Source organism: Orycteropus afer, unplaced genomic scaffold (genome assembly GCF_000298275.1).
Source record: "Orycteropus afer afer isolate SDZICR_OR568_19922 unplaced genomic scaffold, OryAfe1.0 scaffold00622, whole genome shotgun sequence".
Classification (NCBI taxonomy): Eukaryota; Metazoa; Chordata; class Mammalia; order Tubulidentata; family Orycteropodidae; genus Orycteropus; species Orycteropus afer.
In genome coordinates, this window is record NW_006922209.1 from 1,243,031 (window position 1) to 1,250,823 (window position 7,793).

A 7,793-nucleotide genomic window follows, 5' to 3' on the forward strand; every position below is an offset into this window, starting at 1 on the left:
GTGACCACAATGAGGACATTGCCTAATAGAGTTGTTAAGTACACAAGAAGGAAGACCACAAACAAGAAACACTCCAGCTCATGAAAGTGAGTGAGTTCCAGGAAGACAAACTCCTTCACATGGGTGTGGTTGCCCTGGATCATGGTGGGGAAGACTCTGTTCCAGGTCTGCCCTGGGAGAAGAGATGTTAGCGTGAGCTATATTGTGTAAAAGTAGCACCATCAAATATTATATAGTGTTATAAGGCTTTCTAAGAATTGAGATTTTCATGATTGCTCAGAAACCTGGGCTGCAGCTTTTTCTTTCATGTACTGGAAATTCTTTACTCTGACAATCCTTCTTTCCTGTTGAAAATACCTTGAATTGACAGGAAGAACCATCACACTCATCCTATGTCCTATTCTGACTATCTTATGACCTTATTCTGACTAGAGACAGATGAATCAGTGTGGTCCATTTTTACAATGATTTATCTTCTGTTCTGTAGTAGTAACTTCTTCGTATATCTGCACTGCTTTATACTTCACCAAATGCTTTTATCTACAACATCATAACTTGGTTTGGATTCTCATGATGTCTCTGTGGGGTCTGTTGAGTGGTTGTGATCATCTTTACTTTACATATTGGGAAACTGAAGCTAAGAACATGTAATGACTTGCCCACAGCTGTGTAATTATAGAATTAGTGACAAACCAAGAATTTGAACAATTTTCCAGCAGCAGGGTGCTTTCCACTGTGCCAGCCTTCCAGATGAGAGAGCCACAGGACCTTGCTTTGATCGTATAGTAGTTTATTGGAATGACTGGGTATGTGTGGCCTAAATGAGGAATCTAGCTGGCTTGTGATTTGGAATTTGAATGCACCAGTGGCTAAGCAGAAAAACACCTAGTGAACTGTTTGCCTAAAGATTATAGCCTAGGAAACCCTCTGGAGATGTTCTACTCTGTAACATATGAGATTGCCGTGTGCTGGAATTGACTCAACAGCAATATATTTGTTTGTTTTGGTAAGGCCTAAATAGTTAAGTAAGTAGCCTGACTACTTGGTCTTGGCTTCCCCCCTTAAAGTAGAAGAACCAGACTCTCATAAGCACACTTCTGGGAGCTGTGGGAATTCTGAACCTTACTGTGGACACACAGAGATCTCAACAGTATGCAGAGGTGCATCATTGTTCAGGGAATATGAAAATATCATAGGAAACTGATCATTAAAGCTTCATGGGACCTCAGAGGTGACTTAGCCAGACTCTTTTCATTTTAGGGGTTAACAGAGAAGGACATTTATTTTTCCAGTGTCAAACTGTAAATTGGTGAAACATAGAAGATTTTAACTGGGATTATTGACTTGAAGTCCAACAATTTTCCACATTCTTATATTATACCAAACACCTACTTTGAAATCAACTGTCAGGCTACCAGAGGACAAAACTTTACAAAGAGAATATCTTTGTTTCTCAAGGACTTTAATGTTCCAGAAAATAATAAAAAAATGCAAATAGATGAGGCCACCAAAATTTAGCTCAATAATAGAAAGTTGACATTGAACCAATGGAATTATGTCTGAAGAAAATAGGCTAGGTGAATAGGTGTAGGCTAGGTGAATAAAATATGCAGACTTTCCCTTGAAATAGGATAACAAAGCATTCTTTTTTTTAATTATTTTTTTATGATCTTTTTTTTTTTTTTTTTTTTAAATTGTGAGTTGGGTGAAGATTTACAGAGCAAATTCACTTTCCATACAGCAGTTCACATACACTTAGTCTCATGTCATTGGCCACAGTTTACCACAATGCAGCAGCTCCCCTCCCACTTCCTCCCCATAGTTATCTCTTCCCAGTGTCCATCCCTCCATGCACTCCTGCCCCCTGAGCTGTCTCCCTGTGCATAAGCAGCCCTTCCTTCTCCCATGATTGATCTCTCCAAGGTGTGTGTCTACTTGAGGTAAATGTTTAACTCACATGCCTGTACTTTGTTTGGCTGGCAACCACAGGTGTGGGTTCAATTCCAGACCTGAAGGCAGCTAGGGGCCATAGTCTCAGTGGTTCCACCAGGCTCTATTGGACCAGCAAACCTTCTTTTTTTTCCTCCAAATGATTTTGAGTTTTGTTCCACATTGTTCTCCCTCTCTATCCAGGATCTCCTACATAGATCCCCTTCCAAGTGGATGACAGTGGTAGCCAGACACCATCTAGTTCTTCTGGTCTCATAGTTGTATAGGTTGCACATCGGAGGGTGTACCAGTCACCAGGACTAATTGTTTCTATTAATTTTGGTTTTCTTCTTTCTTCTTTGCTCTTGATGAGGAAATACCCATTGTTGCATCTAGATGGCAGCTTGCTAGCTTTTAAGATCCCAGTCGAAATAGGATAACAAAGCATTCTACAATCAACTTATCTATGGAGTTTTTCCCTCATTCTGTCAATTGTGAATGTCTTTTTAGCTTTAATTTGATATGTTAGGACACACAGATAGACTTTGCAATAGAAATCTTCTGTATTCATCTTCCTAGATCCCTGATGTTTGAATAATTTCATTTCTGTAGAAATGCATATTCTTCAGCGATTCTGTTAATATGAATCCAATAGGAATCCTACTTTAACATGCTAGCACCCAGTAACACATTACCTAGAACTAGCATTCTGGAATTGTTCACTCACAGTAGCAAATAGCAGAAAGTTATGTGAATAGTACAATGTATTTGGAAACATGTTCTATCAAAGGAGTCTATAAGGGAAACATGTATGTAGGGTTGTACTGAGAGTGGAGTCTGTTCTGTTCTTTCCATGTGGAAGCACAAGGGGAACATTTGTCCTAGAGCCCAGTGCCGGAGGGGACTCCCCTGGGAAACCAATGACATTCCTCCTCCTAGGAGGGATATCTGACTGATTGTGCTTCTTTGTGTTGTTGTTGTTATGGGCCGTGGAGTTGGACCCGACTCATAGTGACCCCTCCTTGGGTTTCTGAGGCAGTAACACTACGGAAGTAGATTGCCCAACCTTCCTTCCGAGGAGTGGCTGGTGGGTTTGAACCGCCAGCCTTCCGGTTAGCAGTCAAGTGCCTTAGGCACTACGCTACCAGAGCTCCTGTGCTACTTTGTATTGGCTTCTAAAACACACAAGAGCATATGTAGAGCTTGATTTACAACTCCATATTTTTTTGAACTGTAGTCTCTTAACAGACTTTTATCTATATTATGTTGTCTTATTTGTTTATTTTTGTTGTAAGATCTCCCTAACCCTTTGTGGAATATGATGGAGAATACATCACTTACTAAGGTAGATACAGGCACATGGGAATCAAGCAGATAGAGAATGAGTCACTGGTCATGAAGGTTAGGTTGGAATGGGACACTAGCCAAGACAGCAGGACAGTCTTTGGAGACAGGGCTTGAGAGAGGGAACATGGAAATCAGAGATGGGAGGGAGACATTGTGAGTGAGGCTTATAAACTGTGCAGGCTGTGATGAAATGGAAAAGACTTAAGTTGTCCTACTCAGTTTACCTAGCAAACTATTTTTTAGTTAATTATTTAGTCTTAATTACTATTTTCAGGTAATGTTTCACTCATCATCTTATAAAGTCATCTTTGTGTCCATGTTGTTGTTGTTGTGTGCCATTGAGTCGGACCCGACTCATAGCGACCCCTTCTTGGGTTTCCGAGGCAGTATCATTACGGAAGTAGATTGCCCCATCTATATGTGTTTTTTTTTAAATAAAAAAATATCCAGAAATAGATATTCCAGGTCAAACAGTATTTTAATTTTCCAATTTTAATAGATGATCATAGTACTGTAAAGAAACAGTCTAATTCTAATTTTGGTTGAGTATTTGATTTCTCTTTATTGAGTAGATATAAATGGTAGAACTTTTTAGCTTCTCATGAAAATGGAAGGTTGAAGATTATGTAAGTATAACAATATAAATAGAAAAATAAAACAACGAAAATAGAACAAAATTTTAGTGCTTCTATTGATATATTTTGGGGCAATCTACTTCTGTCATGATACTGCCTTGGAAACCCAAGGAGGGGTCGCTGTGAGTCGGGTCCGACTTGACGGCACATAACAACAACAACAATTGATATATTTTGGGGTAGAGAAGAACTTTCTTAAGCATTGCATCAGAAGTTATTAGGTCTGATTAAATGGAAGTTTGAAGCTTCTATGTTTCCAAAGTAGTATAAATAAATTAAAAACTGCTAGAAACTTAAAAATTTGCAAAATATCCATTAAAAACCTTAGTACTTTGATATGTAAGCTAAATCTATCAGACAAATAATTTAAGAAAAAAATGAGCTGTGATTCACAGAAAAGTACAATTGGTCAGACCGTAATAAAGGGTGTTCAAGCATACTAGTAATCAGAGAAATACGAATAAAACTACAAGGAGATTCCACTTGTTATTCAGTGGAATAGCAAAGGTTGAAAAGGTCCACTACTGATACGGATGTGGGAAACAGAATACTTCCTCTATGGTTGGTAATAGTATATGTGGAAATAAACTTTCTGAGGTCATTGTGCAAATATGTGTAAATCTTAAGATGTGTAAATGTTATGACCCAGAAATTTTACTTTAGAAATGTATGGTAAAGAGTTTATAACTTAAGTCCTTCATACCATAAGTAAAAGAGAGTTCATCACAGTTTAATTTAGAATAAAAGAAACAGAAATTTAAGTAAACGCTATAGGAAATGTTTCAATATATCATGGTTAAATAGTACAATCAATCTTTCACAGCCATTTAAATTGTTAATGTGGAACTAGATTTGTAGGCATGACAAGATTCTTTATCAGTGGCTAGTTGAATCAGTGAATGCATCACATGATGCCAGCAGAAGTCTTGGAAGACATATAGTAACAGAGGTTATCTATGGATAACTAGATTTGAATGATTTCACTTTAATAAGACATTCTGATGTGTGCAATTGAAAAAAAAGATTTTAAATATTTTCTGTTTTTTTTTAAAATCAGAAAAACTCATACACCTATTTACAATTTGAAGTAAAGGATCTCTCCATTAATTTCAGCTCTGATACTGCACTTCTTGTAGTTTTATTTTCCTTTTCTGTAAAATTGTTTTAATAAAGCTGAGTGATTAAGAAAGAGGTGTGTGAGGAAGATAGGTCTAATTATTGTTTAGGTGTGTTATGGTTCCATGAGGCTGGAGGCAACGGGCCAAGTCAGGTCTCTGGAAACTAAGGCTTGAAGCTACTTACTGTTGAGTACTCTGTTGAACCAGCACCCTTCCATCAGCTCTTCTGGTCACTCACCAAGAAGGTTCTAGACTATCAGACATAATGTCAGGTCAAGATAGGATGGCGGCCCTTCTATATTGTAACCTCAGGGTGGTGGGATAGAGCCTACAGACAGCTACTCAAGAGAGCATAGCCTTTGAAGTCAGGTTCAAGATTCTACATTCTGGCTGTGTTATGTTGACAAGCCACTGAAACTTTATGATCCTCAGACTCTTCATCCACAGAATCGGGAGTGTAGGCTTACTTCGCAGGATTCTTGTGGGGTTGGTTGGGGTAATGTAGTCCTATTTACTACCTGGTATTATGTGTCTATCTTTCTCTGCCTCTTCCTCTTAATATAAACTCCCTGAATGTAGGGACTTTGATTTGTCACTGTTGTAGACACAACTTGTACAACTGTACCTGACAGTAATCAGGTATTCAGTAATCATGTTTGGGTAAATGAATAGACGAATGATTGTGCAGTGGCTGATGTGCAGTAGTTCCCCAGCAATTCCTTGTTCTCCTTTACTTCATTTTCATTCAGCCTCATCCTTTGCTCTTAGATTCACTTTCTTCTGCTACATCAGTTATGACTCAATGCATATGAGAATACACTGTAAACTCCTAAGCACTATATAAATGAAAGGTATTAATGTAATAGTGCTAATATTATGTAATTGTGTTCCTCGAGCTCTGGTGGCATAGTGCCTAAGGCGTTGACTGCTCACCAGATGGTTGGCGTTTCAAACCCACCAGCCGCTCCTTGGAAGGAAGGTTGGGCAACCTATTTCCGTAGTGATACCACCCACGGAAGGGTCGCTATGAGTCGGAATCCACTCAACGTCAGTGAACTTGCAGCTCCCAATTGGCTTTTAATCTCTTTTTCAGAGAAAGGCTGAGTCTCATTTATTTTCCTATACATTGCAGGTGCTAAGTGACATCCCTGGAATTAGTTTTACTAAAAAAAGAAAAACTCTTAATTTCAGTGTGTTTTGAGAAGGCTCAGATTTTATGTTAGAGGCATGAGATCTTAATGAGACTAAAGCTATTAGTGCAAAGTGACACATACTTTAAGAATTGCAAAGCTGACCTCTCAGAAGCCTGAAAACTATTGAAATAATAATAATAATAATAATAATAATAATAATAATAATAATAATATACCCTGAGCTCAGTTTGCATCTCCCAAGGTGCCTTTGGGATGCCCTCACCTACCTTTGCAGTTAGTAAGGTGAGTCTGCCAGATTCCCCATCTTCTTCTCTGTCCTCTTCACCAGAACACAGGCACAGTCTATTGTGCTACCATAGACACTCACTCAGAGATCTAGTATAGTAATCAGCATAGGGAGTAGTGTTGGATATTTGTAGGAAATGTAATTTTCACCAGAGAAGCTGACAGTTGCAGATGCAATGGGAGTTATTAAAACGTTACTAAGCAACATGTATGCACAATTCTCTCTTTCTCTCTCTCTCTCACACACTCATCTATTATAAGATGTCTAATGAGGAGATGATGACACTATGTAGAGGAGAGCCTGGGAAATCCCCAAAGGTAACTGTCCTGAGCTGTACCAACCACGATTTAATTCAGCGGCCTTGTGTTGCATCCATTACAGCAATTGTATCGAGCATTATTATTCAAGGATCAATTTCATATGATTGATAATTTTGGTTGGATAATTGATTTTCCAATTTTGGAAATGTCACCATTTTGGTTGGATAATTTGTTTTCTTCAAAAAGATCAATTATAGAAATCAATCAAAAATACATATTTAGAGATCACTGTGTATCAAGTATGGTGCCAGATATTGATGATATAGTAATGAACAGACAAACATGGTCCTCACCCTAATGTCTGGTGGGGAAATTAGACTTGTAACAAACAATTAAAACTGTGATGGTGCATTTCAAAGGCCAAGAATGGGAGTAGGATGCAGAAGGGCATAGGAATTTTGTCTGGTCCAGGGTGTTTGAGAACATTTCCTTGGGGAAGTGGCATTTGATGATGACAAAAATCCCTTACATTTATATATTTTCTGCTTCTAAATTTTATTATGGAGCTCTGGTGGCATAGTGCCTAAGGCATTTGACTGTTAACCAGAAGGCTGGTGGTTCAAACCCACCAGCCACTCCTCAGAAGGAAGACTGGGCAATCTACTTCCATAAAGATACCACCTAGGAAACCCAAAGAGGGGTCGCTATGAGTCTGATCCCACTCAACGGCACTAAGTTTGGTTTTGTTTTGGTACTTGCTGTATGAACACGTTTTGATTATTGATTCATCTATTGATGGGCATTTTGGCTGTTTCCACCTTTTGGCTATTGTGAAGAGTGCTGCAATGAACACTGATGTACAAGTCTCTTTTAGGGTCTCTGCTTTCAAGACCTTGGGGTATATACCTAGGAGTGGAATTGCTGGTTCAAATGGTAGGTCTTTTCTTTTCTTTTTTTAAAGAAATGACCACATTGTTTTCCACAGTGGATCTACCATTTTCCATTCCTACTAGCAATAAATAAGGGTCCCAATTTCTCCATGTCCTTGCCATCTTTTTTTTTTT

General features: G+C 38.4%; 1 protein-coding gene across 1 annotated transcript in view; it reads right to left on the reverse strand.

The window, feature by feature from the left end:
- Window positions 1-7,793, reverse strand: part of LOC103210521 (olfactory receptor 4D6-like) — a 26,490-nt gene that overhangs the window by 800 nt on the left and 17,897 nt on the right. The window lies entirely within an intron of this gene.